Source organism: Rhyacophila brunnea, unplaced genomic scaffold (assembly GCF_057557595.1).
Source record: "Rhyacophila brunnea isolate RB1 unplaced genomic scaffold, BYU_Rbru_1.0 scaffold_13, whole genome shotgun sequence".
In the NCBI taxonomy this organism is placed as follows: domain Eukaryota; kingdom Metazoa; phylum Arthropoda; class Insecta; order Trichoptera; family Rhyacophilidae; genus Rhyacophila; species Rhyacophila brunnea.
In genome coordinates, this window is record NW_028232785.1 from 22,657,268 (window position 1) to 22,674,474 (window position 17,207).

Below are 17,207 nucleotides of genomic sequence, written 5' to 3' on the forward strand. Positions count from 1 at the left end.
GAAAAATCTGTATATTATATATAATAAAATGAAAAACATGTAATGTAATTGAGAAAATAATGTTTATTAATTGAATGTAGAAAAACACACCTTACAGTCACGATTTTAAAAATTTACTAAGTATATAATATTATCATTTGGCTGCTTCTTGCAGAACGAATATTGCATATTTTTAGAACGCATTTATATGACATTTTTGTATGACAGCAGCTTGGTTGCTTTATGCAAATCGAAAATGTCATACTCTGTGATTTGCAAAATCTTTAAAACGCATTTATATGAGATGTTTGTATGACAGCAGCTTGGCTGATTTGTGCAGAACGTAAAACAAACGTGTGAGATTATGGAAATCACAATAACTAATTTTTTTCAAAATTGTGGCTTGGCTGCTTTGTGCATAACTACGCTCAATTTTAGCGACGATTATTGTAGCTGTTGGTAGCTGTGGATTGATTCAGGCTCACGATGATAATTGCATTTTAAATAGATAGATACTCGTATAATATATCTGGGGCCTAGTGCTAGTTAGGGTTATCTAGGGCCTAGAGAACAAGCCGGATTTAGAGGAGGATACAGCACTATGGACCATATTATCCAAGTCGTCAGAAAAATCATAGAGCGGTGCCAGGAATACAAACCTCCACTATGCATGGGTTTTATAGACTGTGCGAAGGCGTTAGATTCCATAAAGAAAGGTTCAATACTCGATGCACTCAAAAACCAAGGAATCCCTGTGCGCTATATAAATATTTTTAATAATATATAAGTAGGTACAGTCGATAGCGCAACAGCATCTGTCAATCTCCATTAACCATCGCTCAGATTTCCTATCAGCAAAGGAGTCCGACAAGGTGATTCAATCTCACCTAACCTATTTACAGCTAGGTACCCTACTCCTACAACCAAGGTTGAAGACTACTTATTCAGGCAACTTGACTGCAATGACAAAGCACGAGCCCAATTCTACAAGGTTCTAAGTGTTCGTCTTTAAAAAAACAAACCCAACAATGAAGTAGTATTCTAAGCTGCCTCATTGTTACTTTTGTTTCTCCAAGGACAAACACTTAGAGCCTTGTAGTTCTCCACTCGCGAAAGGGAGCCCCATAAATGGAGAAATCCTGAGTCATCTGTGCTTTGCCGATGATATAGTATTTTTTTTCACAAGACTCAGTAGACCTCCAAACCAGAATGCACGAACTCGCTGAAGTAAGCAATAACGTAGGCTTGAAAATAAAGGTAACAAAGGTGAAAGTCATATTCAACTGCTTTGCGGGCCAAAAAGAGATCCTCACCAATGGCACTCAGCTCGAACAGGTGAAAAACTACATCTTTCTGGGACAACAAGTGTCTAGGTATAGATGGACACATATTTGATGAAATTGTTCGCAGAGTAAAGCTAGTCTGGAGTGCTTTTGGATGCTTGAATAATGTCTTCAAAAATGACCTTCCACTATGCCTAAATCTCAAAGTGTTCAACCTGTCTGTGCTTCCCGTAATCACACATGCGTGTGAAACATCGACCCTACGTAAAAGAGAGATTCCGAAACTTGGGGTAGCGCAACGCTGTATATAGAGGTGCATTCTGGGCATAACGCGAAAGGACAAAAAAGGAATGAGTTTATAAGGAAGCAGACAAAGCTTTCCGATGTGATTGAGTTCACTAAAAGTCTCAAATGGAGATGGGCTGGACACTTTGCTAGAAGAAGAGACGATTATTGGACGAATTTAGTCATCCAGTGGTATCCAAGAGGTACAAAACGTCCGCATGGTAGATCTAGAGGCCTCTGGATAGATGAAATGATAAAGTTCTGCGGAAGTACGTGGCAACGCAACGCACAGGACAGAGAGAAGTAGAAGCAGCTTGAAGAGGCCTTCATCTAGCAGTAGATAGATTCAGGCTGATGATGATGATGATGATAAGTAGTTCAAGTCGATACTTTTAAGAGTCATTACTTACAAGCGATGAGACTGAAAATGATTATTTACCAGATGAAAGACATGTTAGTGAATAAGTCTGTCTTAAATGGCCTATAGGTACGCTACTTATTACTATTATGTAATGTATATGTGAGTAAATGGTGTGTGGAAGGTAGGTACATAATTATTATGTGTAGGTAATGAAAACCTTTAAAATGATAAATAATAATAAAAAGTGTGTCTTAAACTGCCTATGTCTTGATTATTACCGCTGTGTATTTGGTGCAAGATGTGCCCATGTCACTCCTATTGTCCTCATTTCCCAGTATTTTCAAGAAAAAACTGTCTGATTATTTGCCATGAGCTTGTCAATTTATGTATATTATAACCAGATGTTCATGGTGTGTATTAATAAAGTTAATAATATTAATTGAGAGAAATAAACAATCTCTTGTACTGAACAATAATTGATATATTTATTTTGATATAGGCACTTATTACATTCGGCCCCAGATATTGTTCGATACCGATTTTGATAAATATTATGGCAATTCATAATAATTATGACAGAGTATAATCAGGTTAGTTTACAAAACGATGGCAACACTGCTGAGTGGTGTGCAAATGTAATTTATATTATGATTTTATTTCCAGTTGGCGACATTGTCATTGTTTTCGCGTGGTTACTGCATGGGAATAACAATTAATCATTTGGTAATCAAATACGTAAAATGGATGTCAAAGTTGAACCAGACGTAAGCGAATCAGACGCGGAAAGGGAGAAAAGTTGCAATGTAGGCGGAGAGCGCCCAAACATTTATATAAAACAAGAGATTCCCGACATTGATAGTCACGCAATTGAGGTTAGTTTGTCAAATACCTACTTATAGCGAACCATGACAGGAATAAAGGGAAATTGCTGTACCTACTGTAGGCATGTAAAATGTAACAAGTTTATTTTGATAAACGCGTTTTCCAATGTATAGCTTAATTTTTATCTGACAAATCATGGCACCAAAGAACGATTCTCGTCTAACTGCAATAGACACGTCCTTTATTTTAACAATTATGAAATAAGAAGGGAGGGGAAGGGAGGTACTTCAGTCGCGTGCGCTTCCCAGGTGAAGAAAGCGATTGAATCGACAACTGAAGGGGATTGTTGGCAACGCTTGTAAAGACATTAATAACCAACCTCAGTAATTGGCAAACAGAATGAAAAGAGAGTTTATCATCGAAACATGTCATATACAAAATAAAGAGAGGCGCATTTAGATGAGTCACTGCGGATGCGGACAGTGAATTGAATGCGGGCATTCACTTTTTTTACACGTGTTTTACTCAATTCATTCCAAAATGGCGTTAAGTTAAATTGAGGTGCAGGTTGGAATTCAAACAATTTGTGATTGTCTGTTATGTGAATGCAGAAAATTCATCGAGAGAAAAAGAGGCGCTGATGGATAAAATCATGGGTAGCGCGACGTATTGTCATGAGGAATATGATGCTTGCGCATGCGCAGCATCGAAGTCATCAAAAAGTAGATTCAGTTGAACTTCACTTACTTTTGATTCCTGATAATCACTTTCGATGAATCGTTGATGAATGTGCGTTTACACGGGATTATAGGGATAATTCCTCCGCGACGATTGTCAAAAGTGAATCATGTAAACGGGGCCTTTAAAAACCTTTACCGACCTATTTATCCTATATTATGTTTATTTTCCCCTGAAATTCAAGATTTAAACTATTCAATTTGAAAAACGTCCATCAGTTGTCAGACAGTACCTATGTTGACATACTTTTGTGCGCATACGCTCAACACGGCTTGCGGCTGATTTGAAATTAGCTACCTATATTATGATTGGACATCGTAGTGCCCAGATTTCGATATAGGTAACGATTTGACAATTTGTAATTGTCACCGCTGGGTAATGACATTCTGATTGATCTGTGGGCATTTGTGGTTTAAGGGCGGACGTGCTCAGCGTGGGTCAAAATGGAGCTTTTTTCCTATTTTCAAAGCATGATCCTGGACACACCTTAAACGTTGTAGATAATCTATTTGTATAATTTTGAAGCCTTATTATCCTTTATATTTATTTTAAACATTTGATGACTGTATAAAGTATTTTTATTACATAAAATAGTAATCTTTTAAACCTCTCGCTCTAATGTTTTAGAATATAGTCATATTTCGGTACATTACTGTGCAGTGGTGTTAAGATTTTTTACATTCATTACCATTACAACCTCACCGAAAAAAATCTTTATTTTTAACGGTACATGTTCAATCACGCGCGTTAATGTGCTCTTCGTGCGTTTTTTTAAACGGTACATGTTCAAACACGCATGTAGTAAACGTCTTAACAGTAGTTTTTCTCTGTTATCTTCCTCATACGCGGCTTTCTCTTCTGGTTGTCAATCGCTTCCTAGCTAAATTCGGTCTAAAAATATAGGGGTACCTTCTAATCGTATGTCTCACGTTTTAGAGGCCAAATGTCATCTCCAAAGGGCAGGGATGGTTGCAGGGCTTTAGGTACAATTCTTGTAAGTACAGGCTGTTAGCATATGTGTACAAAGTTTTGTCACCAAGAATCAAAATAAGTTGCTTCCGCAGCCAAATGCGGACAACCAACTAGTATCTCTACCTACGGTCTGGGGTTACATACTCTTTCACTCAGCGTTGGCGGCTTCTTTACCTGCATTTTTGGTGTTTCACGGCATCTCTCAGAATTTTGTTTGAGCTAGAGATTTTTTTTGCTGGACGATATTATTATTTTAAGCTAAACATTGAATCGTAGATCAAATAATACATAATCTTAATTCTATTGACATTGTTTTTTTTTATTAAGTAATATTAACTTGAACTAAAATTTATTGCATGTTTTGAATTTAGTTTACTTCTGGTGCGCCAAATATACGGTTGCCCCTTTAATATTTATGTGGGTATTTGCAAGAGTATTAAATATAAATAATTTTTTTATCAAAATTTCTTTAAGAGCCATTTTGTGTGAGAGGGAAAACGAATCAAGTGTGTCTGAATAATTATGTGATATTATTACCCACGATGGCCACGTGGCTAAGGCGCTGATTTCTCGAGTCGAGGGTCCCAGGTTCGAATCCTGGGTCTGGCAAGTACACATATTGTTTTTCAATTTGTGTATGAGTAAGAGTATGAACCTAATAGGTTGGGCAAGTGGCTGACATCCATTTCTCGTAAAAATACAAATCTGTTAATACAAACTTCCACTCTGTGGAGGCCCATATGATCCTTTTAGGATTGAACATGGTCGAAAGAAGAAGAAGAAGAAAATGATAACATAAATTAATGATTCCGCATGTATACCCTTTTGGGCGGACAATCAAATGCATCTGCTTCCTGCGGATATTTGGTAAACATTACTATTTGTTTTAGATTCGTCATTATAAGTGGTTTTAAAAAGTAGGCTCGTTAAACGGGATAATGCGAGTAGACGGCTCAAATGATATACATCCTGAGACTTTAAATACACTAATGGACGATTAGAACTCGCTCGAAATACGAAAACTCATGACTTACCTATAAAAGTCTCTTAGATTATGAAACGCATATTTTACATCATGGAACAATGGTAGTCATAGGATCAAAATAGTCACAAAATACCAAATCTGCAGTGCGACTTTTTAAGCATTTGCACTTGAGGGTGCAACTCTTTTCCGCAAAGGTCAAATTATATTTCCCTAAGCGCGCTGTGGGTATACTCGTGACTTTCACCATTTCCCTTTGCCGACATTCTATTATCAAAGTTTCCTTGTGTAACGTTTGGTCTCAAGTCTTCAAATGGTGTTATTTTATAATTATAATATCGTCGCACCAACTGAAAATTGTTGTTTTTTTAGTTTGTCCCCGGAAGCTCAGTGACGGCCAGGATTGCGAGTCTCAAATCGTTGTCGGAGAATACTGATATCCAAGATCCTTGGGAAGACCTACAGATCGACGAACATGATATTAAGAAAGATGTCCTGGAATACAATGAAAAGTTTAGAGATATAAACGTAATCTGTCGCACTGCTAGAGGTGTTCAATCAAATGTGAAAATCCCTGACTTATTAGAGGCTGTTATAGAATTGGAAAAAAAATCGTTTTATAAAAAAAATTTCGTTTGTAGTATCTGTTTTGATTTTTTTCAATCGTTCGACCAAATGAAACTTCATAAATCATTACATGAAAACACATTGGCGGAAATGACTAATTCCGAATCAAGGCTGTTTAAATGTGTTAAAAGTAATTACACATGGAAACGATTTTGTCAGGCGAAGACTCAAGATATGACCAATGAGTCATATCTTGAACTGAATGCAGTTGAAAAAAAGTTTAAATGTGACAAGTGCAATTACTCATGTGTAAAGTTATGTCACATGAAATCACACAAAATGACTCATACCGGAGACAAACAATTTAAATGTGAGGATTGTAATTACCTATGTGTGTCGTCACGAAATATGAGATTGCATAAAATTACTCATTCTAGCAAAAAGCCATTCAAATGTATGGAATGCAATTACTCATGTGCGAGGTCAGATAGCATGAAATTGCATAAAATGACTCATTCTGGTGAAAAGCCATTCAAATGTGAGGTATGCAGTTTCTCATGTGCAAAGTCAGGAAATATGAAATTGCATAAAATGACCCATTCTGGTGAAAAGCCATTCAAATGTGAGCAATGTAATTACTCATGTGTGTCATTGGGAAGTATCAAATTCCACAAAATGACTCATTCTGGTGAAAAGCCATTCAAGTGTGATGAATGCACTTACTCAAGTGCAAGGTCAAATCACATGAAATTGCATAAAATGACTCATTCTAGCGAAAAGCCATTCAAATGCGAAGAATGCGACTACTCATGTGTACACGTAGGTAACATGAAGGCACATAAAATGAAACATTCTGGTGAAAAGCCATTTAAATGTGAGGAATGCCATTACTCAAGTTCAAGGTCAGGTGACATGAAAGTACATAAATTGACTCATTCTGGTGAAAAGCCATTCAAATGTGAGAAATGTAATTATTCATGTGTGTCGTTGGGTAATATGAAATTCCACAAAATGACTCATTCTGGTGAAAAGCCATTCAAGTGTGATGACTGCAATTACTCAAGTGCAAGGTCAAATCACTTGAAATTGCATAAAATGACTCATTCTGGCGAAAAGCCATTCAAATGTGAGGAATGCGACTATTCATGTGTACACGTAGATAACATGAAGGCACATAAAATGAAACATTCTAGTGAAAAGCCATTCAAATGTGAGGAATGCCATTACTCAAGTGCAAGGTCAGGTGACATGAAAGTACATAAATTGACTCATTCCGATGAAAAGCCATTCAAATGTGAGCAATGTAATTACTCATGTGTGTCGTTGGGTAATATGAAATTCCATAAAATGACTCATTCTGGTGAGAAGCCATTCAAGTGTGATGAATGCAATTACTCCAGTGCAAGGTCAAATCACATGAAATTGCATAAAATGATTCATTCTAGCAAAAAAGCCAATCAAATGTGAGGAATGCGAAAACTCAAGTGCAAGGTCAAATCACATGAAATTGGATAAAATTACGCATTGCGAAAATCCATTCAAATGTAAGGAATGCGACTACTCATGTGTACACGTAGGTAACATGAAGGCACATAAAATGAAGCATTCTGGTAAAAAGCCAATTAAATGTGAGGAATGCCATTACTCACGTGCAAGGTCAGGTCACGTGAAAGTACACAATTTGACTCATTCTGGTGAAAAGCCATTTAAATGTGAGTTATACAATTACTCGTGTGCACAATTAAGTAGCATAAAATATTATAATTTGACTCATTCTGGTATAAAGCCATTCTAGTGTGGGTTATGCATTTACTCATGTGCAACGTCAGGTAGCATGAAATTACATAAAATGAGTCATTCTGGTATTAAGGTATTATTTGATTCTTGTGATCACTCATGTGTAACGTCTATTAACCTGAAATTGCATAAAATGACTTATTCTGGTAAAAACAATTAAATTTTTCTGGCCGTGATAATAAAATTGTGTACACAAAATCCAGCGTTACGCAGAATGTTATCAGCCAAGTGGTCGAACGCTCTCTTACGATCACCAAAGTTAAGCACCATCGGGCTCGGATAGTACTTGGATGGGTGGCCGCTTTTATTTTCACAGGAAAAAATAAATCGCACTCGAGTGGATTCCAATCACTGAAATTACGTTTACCAGCCGAACGTGTTACATTTGTGCCACGGCACGGGACTGCCATAGCGACATTTTTTACTGTTTAATAACTGCTTTACAACTTAAATCAAATATACGTAATTAAATTATAAATAATATATGGCGTAATAATCTTATTTAATTTTTATTTTAACTTTTCAAGTATAAATAAGTAGGTAGTTACTTCAGAATTTCCCCAATTCGTGGAATTTGGGTCACAGGTTTCGATGTAACCTTACCAGGTAAAAGGACAATAATTTCGCTAGGTTTTTTCAGTTAAAATGCTATTCATAATTTTTTCGTTATATGTTTATTGTGAACTTAACGATAGGTGATAAAGTTTCACCTAATTTATTGTATTAATTTATTATATAAGTTAGAATTATGAATTGTATTCATCGTCAGTGTGTATTTACCTTTTAGTGAATGCACATAGTACCCGAAGATGCCGAAAGGCGAAACTCGGTCCGCAAAAACTACTCAAAAGGAATAGTACAAAACTTCAATTCATTAGTATTCATTCTTTTAGTTTACTTACATTCAAATATATAGGCATGTTGAATTTTTGAGAGGTTATTAAGAGAAGAAGGTAGTAAAATATTTGCTTAGGTAGAACCACAGAACAGATAATAAATAGAATACCGATAGGCTATATTCAATACGCCGCATGTTGATGCAGGGTTTTTGAATGTGTGAGTGTCATACAAAAATGGAGGACGCATTATGCACGTGCAATAGTGTGTGTAATACACCAACATTAAATAATCCCTGGATAGAACATAATATTAAAAGTATATTTACATTACAAGTTTTTGGTAGGTAGGTAACTAATATTGTATTATTAGTTTCCTACATTTATTCCTTTATTTTTATGGAAAGTAATAAATATTTTATGTACTTTTCGTATGTTATTTGAGATGAATATGTACGTTATATTATGTTATTTAAATATCATAAGTAGGAATATAAAATACCCATACGATATATATGTTTATGCACTGCATTTTGTTTGTATATAATTAAAATGTATTATCTAAAATAGGTTGTCATTAAAAATAAAAGTGTATTATTATAAATGTTGTCGTTTTATTTATCAATTTTGCTTGGTTTTTAGTTGCATAATATTTTGTTTTATTTTATTTTTATATTTAATATACTGTCTTTCCATCAAGGCTGTGAGGAAAATCATAATATGTAAGTATTATTATAAAAATATGACCTAGCAAAATAAATAGTGAATATTATGAATTAATATTATAAGAAGGCCATCAACCTACTGAAATATTTATAGCAGATTATTTTCTTAAATATTTAAAGATATTTTTATTTATCTTAAAACACACTTTAAGATGTATTGTTTTAAACTAAGAAAAGGCGGACAGAATATTATTTTCATTCAAACTGGCTCAATTTAACTAAATAACTAGAGACAGGCAAAAAACTTAAGAAATAAAAAACAATAGCTTTAGTGTTTTATGGTTGTACTCGTATTTTAAATCATATACTTACATTTAATAAACTTAAAAGAAGTAGCCATATGCATACATTTCTGTAAAGTTGAGCTTTGCATAATAAATACTTAATAATACCTTTTATAGGGACACCTACAGATTTGTTAATATAAATAGAAACAGGTAAATTAAATTGTGCACATCTTTAAAAGACGAGGAAATAGTTCCGTTATTTTTATGAACATCATATATACCTACCTATATACTATACTTGAGTAAAAATGACCAATAAAGTTAATAATTCATGAGGTGAGAGTCACCGTCCTTTAGATTGAGGATTATTGATTTGAGTACTTAAGTCCTCGTAAGGGTACCGGAAACCGGTCGTCATGCGCGGCTGATGATGAATGATGCCATAGTAAAGTGATAAAATTGTTTACATCGAACGCGGAGTAATCGAAATAATTACAATTTCGTTACACTTTAAATGCCTCTCGAACTCAATTCGTGGCAAAGGCTTTCTCACGGAAAACAAATAAATGCTTTGAATGCGCCACTATTTACGAGTTGAATTTTTTCAAATTATTGTCCGCAGAGGAATCGATACGACGTTCTTCTATGGCTTATTCTTCCCCACTATTTTATTAAAATTTTTAACTCAATAGCCTGGAGGCTATCGGAAAAATGACAACATTTCTGGCGAATCACAGTCCAGTTATATTATGATGACATTTACGTTTAATTTTATACTACTCGCCAATTGATTGAAAATGTGTTCACATTCAAACATCGAATGCTATACAAATGGCATCTTTTTTACTGAAAATTTTACATTGCCCAAAATAGATCGAACACGTATAGATTTTATTTTCTTACAAAATAATCAGAGCTTATTACATATTATAATACTTCTCCTACTCATGAATTCTTGTGCGTATATTTATTTTTGCAAAAAATAATATGTAATGTAGATAATCTTCTTTTTATCTTTCTATCTATTTACTATATAAGTATGTACTAAATACGTAGGTAATGATAAACCACCACACTTCTGGTCTAGCTCAATTTCGGTTTTTTTGAAGGTGGGTTTCATTAATAATTGTTCTGTTATAATTAGCAAACTGTCACTTTTATCTTTAGTATCTGGTTTTTCATCTGGATTCTGGATGTGGAGGTGAATAAATAACACACCGGAATTGTTTTGGAAACGGCAAGGTATATTTAAGTTAATATTATATAATCGTTACATTTTTTAATAATTTATTTTACGGAAGACGAAATGTATGCGCTTGCGATTTGGCTGTTTTCAGAATACCGCCCGCCATCTTGTGTTTTGCTTTCAACGAAAGCGTTCTCGAAAAACGGCGACGTTGCAATATCTCCAACGGTCATAATTTACGGCATTGCCGGCTCGGCTCTCTTATCATTATTTTTATTTCGGAATCAGCGCTTTAAATTGTTTACATTTATTTTGTACGGCGCACTTACGCGTTATTACAACGTAGTGTCCGTACTGCGGAATTTTTATATACATCTTAATTTTAAATATTTTACGATCTAGTTATGAAGTACCACTCCGTTTCTTCTCCTTGCACTATCTAACATTCCTCTCTCATTCACAATACAAGTTATTACAATTTATTGGCGTTTTGTCTACACATTCTACTGACATGTTTTACTCATTTGTTTGCTTATGTTTAATTGGCAAAAGCCCAATAACATTCGTCGTCTCGCATACCTTCTGGTGTGTTTACCCTGGTCTTCCACGGACCATGTCCTCAGCCTCAAGGACATGGGTCGTGGGACTTATTTCTGAAAGGAAAGCGTCCCTCTGGGTGATCAAGGTTGCGGCTAGGTGCTGTTTTATTTGACTAAAGGGCCAAGGGTGTGCTCAGGCCACTCTACATTCCCAAAAAGTACTCCAGGTATATGACCTGAAGTCCGAAGACGTAACAGTACGTACTTTATTACGAGAAAGATATTCTAATTTATCATTTGCGATATAATACGAAGAAGATTACAATCACAAATTAGCTTTAGTTTACAGCATTTAGCTAATGATATCGAATAAGTTATTTACATGAAATGGTTTATGTTTAACCTTAAATTCTAGACTTCTTAATTACTTACACTTTTCTTATAAGACCATTTGGTCTGCCTGAAAAAATCATCCATAATCCACTCTGAGTGGCTGTAAGTCACTCAGACTGAACTATGGGACTTATCACATGTTTTTTTTTAACTTTGTCTTGATGTAGGCTGCGTACTCCAACGTGAAATCGACATTCTCGATCGGACCAAAATAGTTGTGACCTCATAAAATCATCACATGAAATGCTAGCTGAAGGCGCGCATTTTGTGGTCGTGTCATCAGCCAAAATGAAACTGTCGTTAAACTTATGAGGTCATGATAGATTACTTTCTTAAAAGTACAGAGCTGTAGTTTTTTTTTAAATCTTTCTCATTTTTATTAATTTATGGTAAAATATAATAATGGGGTAATATTTATATTATAAATCAACTCTTATTTAAACTCAGTTTATTTCTAATGTACTTATATGTTTTAAAAGTTTTTTTTCTCTTTTTAATCGTACTTATTTGACTTTTAGCTACGACCTATTACTCAAGTATTGCCGTTGTGTTTATTTATTATATTGCATATATTTGTGGTGATTCGTAAAATGTTGGCGATTCATTAAAAATGTCTCATATCTTTCTAAGAGGTGCAATTTCTAAAAATTATAAATAAGGTTCATATAGAAATAACAAATTATACATTTTTTAGAAATTAAACCGAAAATAAGAGATATATCAATTTAGTGCGCCGATCTAAGCTTTCATTGAAAAATCGGTGTGTGTACTTATGTACGCGCGTTAGAAATTATACTTCTTTGGCGTAACAAAACAAAATAAGCCGTTTAATGAGTCTATTAATATTACAGTAGATTAGGTTGATGGAAACGTACGCGATTCAGCGGTGTCTCATATAGCACATGATAAATGTAATTTATTATTTTATTGGACCAAAACTTATCTTTGCCAAAAATCGGTTATAATCGATTCAGAAGATACCATGATGAATTTATAAAAAATCAAATTTTAATATATATTTTTTGAATTATTTACCAACTCAATATTCACAAAATTGATTTATTTAATGATATATAAGTTTACTCATAAATAATACTCACATAAATATAGCCTCAAATCTTGATACACAACCTTCACAACGAAAAATAAATATACACCAATATAAATAAAGTTTCATGAATATAAATTAAAGTGTAGAAATATTGGTTATGTTTACAACACGTGCTATTTACTTGGTTGTATTGAACGACTATCTAAATGACACTATGCGCATGCACATATACTCTCGAGACCGAAATGAATATAATCATATTAATAAATTGTGCTGCATCGGCGCGCGCAACTACCATCACACGCTAAAAATACACTCTGATCTGTTTTTCCAAGCGCGCAAAAAGAAGTATAACTTTACAAGTCCTACACAAAAGCCACTACCGGAAAATAGCACGAATGTCTAAGTAGTTTTATAATGATCTCATTGTAATCATATGCAAACGAAAATCGTATTTGCATCTGAATCCATTTGTGCACTTGAAAGAAGTATGGCCATAATAATGCTAAATGTGAGTCATATGTACAATAACAATGAAAATTTGAGCGATGACTTAAAAACTGCAGGTCTTGCAACATTTTCGGAAATGAGTAAGAGCATTTCTTGGGTGACACTAGGTTACGTATTTTTTAGCGTTGTTTCAGGGGCCCGACTCCTAGTTTATTGATAAGTACTTCTAGAGAACGTTATCGACGAGCACTCATTGACGTTTCCTTTTTTCTAACTGATTCATTATCTCAATCTCGGCAAAAGACATTGCACCTAAAGTCAATTAGTTCGTGATAAGCTAATTTCGTCCAAAAGCCAAGTTTCAGCAGGAGAAATTATAACACCACAGTCACTGTTGAGGACACTATTTAAAATCTTCATTCGTCTTCGTGCGGACTACACATACTTTCTGATAATAGATTTAATGATTAAAACCTGGTATATAAGTAGTTACATAAAAATATATCGTCTTGCCAATAAGGTTAATTAAACAAAATATAATATTTTGCGGGAAGGAGTGCTCACGAAGGTGATATTCAATATTTAAATTATTTCATTTTCCCTATATCTTCATCTACTGCGATACAAATAGCAGAGAAGGATTCGTTTTTCCTTGTAAAAAATCAACCAGGTATATAGGTATGTAAATCTTAAGAGAAATAATATAATGAGACTAGCTATTTTTCTGCAAAATTAAACCGTATTTCTCGCGTATAACGCACAGTAGAACCTCAATTTTATATTAACTTAACTATGAAACGTTATACCATCATGTTGCAACACAGTTAAACATATTTTCTAATAAATTAACTAAAAATAATGACCACTAGCTTTATATGTAAGACTAAAACACTATATTTCAGCAACACGTGTTATTAGTTTTTAAATGAATGTAGGTAATCATTCAAATCAATATTTACAGACGAGGTTTCAGAAAATATTTAATCCAGCCGTAGAAATTTTGTCTAACTCTAACGCATATTGCGGAGATATAAGCGTACCGAATGCTTTCTAATTCGCACTTATGGTTCGTTTTCATTCGGGTCTTGGGTAAACCCCAAAGCCTAGGCTTTTTTTAAGAGTTTCAGAAGTATTTTATTATGTTTAATGAGATGTTCATTTATCTTGATTGTGAGTGATGGTCCTGGGATGCCGATATCGGCAGAATGAAAGCGTCTTCCGTCAGATGCTGTTTTTCGTGCTTCCGATATAAAAGCAGCTTTAGTGTCCCTGCGACATAGCCTTAATTGGCCTTAATGGGTTAAGGTCTGTTCGGAACGGGCGTGTGTTGCTTGATTTTTGATACATAGTCAACATCGCTGGGAAGTATGGCCACTCCAATTTTGGCCCCTAACATAGACACAATTTTTCAAAAGGTCTACGTTCTTAAGTGTTGCGATACTCCTTTAATGTAAAAAAAGTTATATTCCTACTAAGATCAATATGCATTTTTATGTATCTTTCGTTTTTATGTAAAATTCGTATTGTTAAGGTTTTCCACTATAATGTTGTCTCAATTTATGCCTATTGAGGTAATCAATTTGATTAAACTTTTTAAAACACACATCGCATTGAAGTGATTTTTCACCATTATGTGTTATTTTATGTATTTTGAGAACATGAATTCGAAGGAACTTTTTTAAACACACTTCGCATTGATGTGGTTTTTCTCCAGTATGTGTCATTTTATGTTTCTTGAGATCACTGATTCGAAGGAACTTTTTAAAACACATATCGCATTGATGTGGTTTTTCTCCGGTATGTGTCATTTCATGTTTCTTGAGATCACTGATTCGAAGGAACTTTTTTAAACATACATCGCATTGATGTGGTTTTTCTCCAGTATGTGTCATTTTATGTTTTTTGAGATCACCAATACGAAGGAACTTTATTAAACACACATCGCATTGGTGTAGTTTTTCACCAGTATGTGTCATTTTATGTATTTTGAGAGCACCGACTTGCAAAAATGTTTTAAAACAAACATCACACTGATGTGGTGTTACACCAGTATGTGTCATTGTATGTATTTTGAAATAATGAGTTTGTGCGAATGTTTTAAAACACACATCGCATTGATGTGGTTTTTCAACAGGATGTATCATTTTATGTATTTTGAGTTCACTATTTGTAATGAATTTTTTAAAACACACATCGCACTGATGTGGTTTTTCACCAGTATGCGTCATTTTATGTTTTTTGAGATCACCAATCCGAAGGAAGTTTTTAAAACACACATCGCATTGATATGGTTTTTCACCAGTATGTGTCATTTTATGTGTTTTAAAGGCACTTATATTCCGGATTTTTTTAAAACAGACATCGCATTGATAAGGTTTTTCACCAGTATGTGTCATTTTATGTATTTTGAGAGCACTCATTTCCCGGAATTTTTTAAAACACACATCGCATTGTGGTCTTTTAACAGTATGTGTCATTTTATGTTTATTGAGATCACCAATTCGAAGGAACTTTTTAAAACACACATCGCATTGATGTGGTTTTTCACCGGTATGTGTCATTTTATGTATTTTAAAGGCACTTATTTTCCGGATTTTTTTAAAACAGACATCACATTGATGTGGTTTTTCACCATAGTTCGTCTTATATGACTTAAGATGCTGAGACTTTGTGCAGGAACTGAAGTGACAATTTAGATCATTTAAAGATTCAAACACTCCACAACAATCATTGCAAATAAAGTTACGTGGAAAATATGTTACTTTTCTCAATATAATGCGAACCACCTTTGGCAAGAATATTTTTTTAACTTCTTTTTTGACGTTTTGTTTATCTATTAGTATCTCTAAATGCTGTTGCCTCATATCTTTGATAATATTGGTTTCATTAACTATTTTGTTATAGGCCATGTTTCTGTCAACTGTATCTTTTCTAATGATAGCCAGTGGTTTACTGTGACTTACTGTAAAAGATTGCTGAGTAGACACCTACAAAAATAGTTGGTATTTTCAATTCAATAATATTAAAATAAATAAACTATGACTGTATTCCCTGATATTGTGTGGATACTATGTGTTTTGACATTTAATTGCTATTATTATAGAATGGATGTTGTTTTTGCTTATATAGAACTTGCGAAAGGTATATATATAAAGGATAATAAAGCTTCAAAATTATATAAATAGATTATCTACAACGTTTAAGGAATGTTTAGTATAATGCTTTTAAAATACCATGAAACCTCCATTTTGACCTTCGTTGGGCATGTGGGCATTATATGGTTTTATTAATAAGGATATTTGCCGCATATGAAGTGAGACCAATTTAGAAGAATCCCTACATCCATTGTATCCACAAAAAACGTAACATTTGGCGCGGTTGACACGATAGTGGCGTCATCGAAAGATACTTCTTAAAAAATATGACCTGGGCTTGGGTTACGGTCAATGGAGATCGTTACCTTCTAACATATATCCCAAAATCATGTACAAATGTTACCCAATGCCATATTTAGATCTTTCAAATAAAAATTAAATAAAAAGACAACCTTTATGATTGAACGTACCTGATCTAATAGACTGTATTGTGAATGAGAGCACCCAGGTAGAGGATTCTCATTTTTAATGTGGTGGATTCCGTCGTCAACAAATTCATCTTTGATGACGATTCCCTCATTATTCTCAGACTTTATATTGATCAAACCGTCGTCACCATTCTGAAAATAACATTATTATTAATAATATCTAACAGTATCAACCAGTGACGTCCCGTGGGGGTAGGCAGATTGAGCGTCACTTGGGAGCGGCAGATACTCGAAGGGCGGCAAATCGAGGAGAATCATTTGGTATACTTATATAGAAATGACTAAAATTATTTTGCTTACGTGTTGTACAATAATAGCATAGTAAAAATGGTGTGAAAATAATTAATTTGTGTATTGCTAAATGGTGCAAACCAAATGTGTCAGAAATATCAACCAAATAAAACCTCAGCTCTGTTGATTTGGGTAAATGT

At 34.2% G+C, this 17,207-nt stretch overlaps 1 long non-coding RNA gene across 1 annotated transcript; it reads right to left on the reverse strand.

Annotated features, from left to right (window-relative positions):
• Positions 1-12,188: 12,188 nt before the first annotated feature.
• LOC147076942 (uncharacterized) lies at positions 12,189-16,908 on the reverse strand. Its single transcript, XR_015069392.1, has 3 exons — positions 16,759-16,908; positions 13,320-16,180; positions 12,189-13,221 (listed from the first exon to the last, which is right to left on the reverse strand). It is a non-coding gene; the product is annotated as an uncharacterized LOC147076942 (long non-coding RNA).
• Between the last annotated feature and the right edge of the window lie 299 nt (positions 16,909-17,207).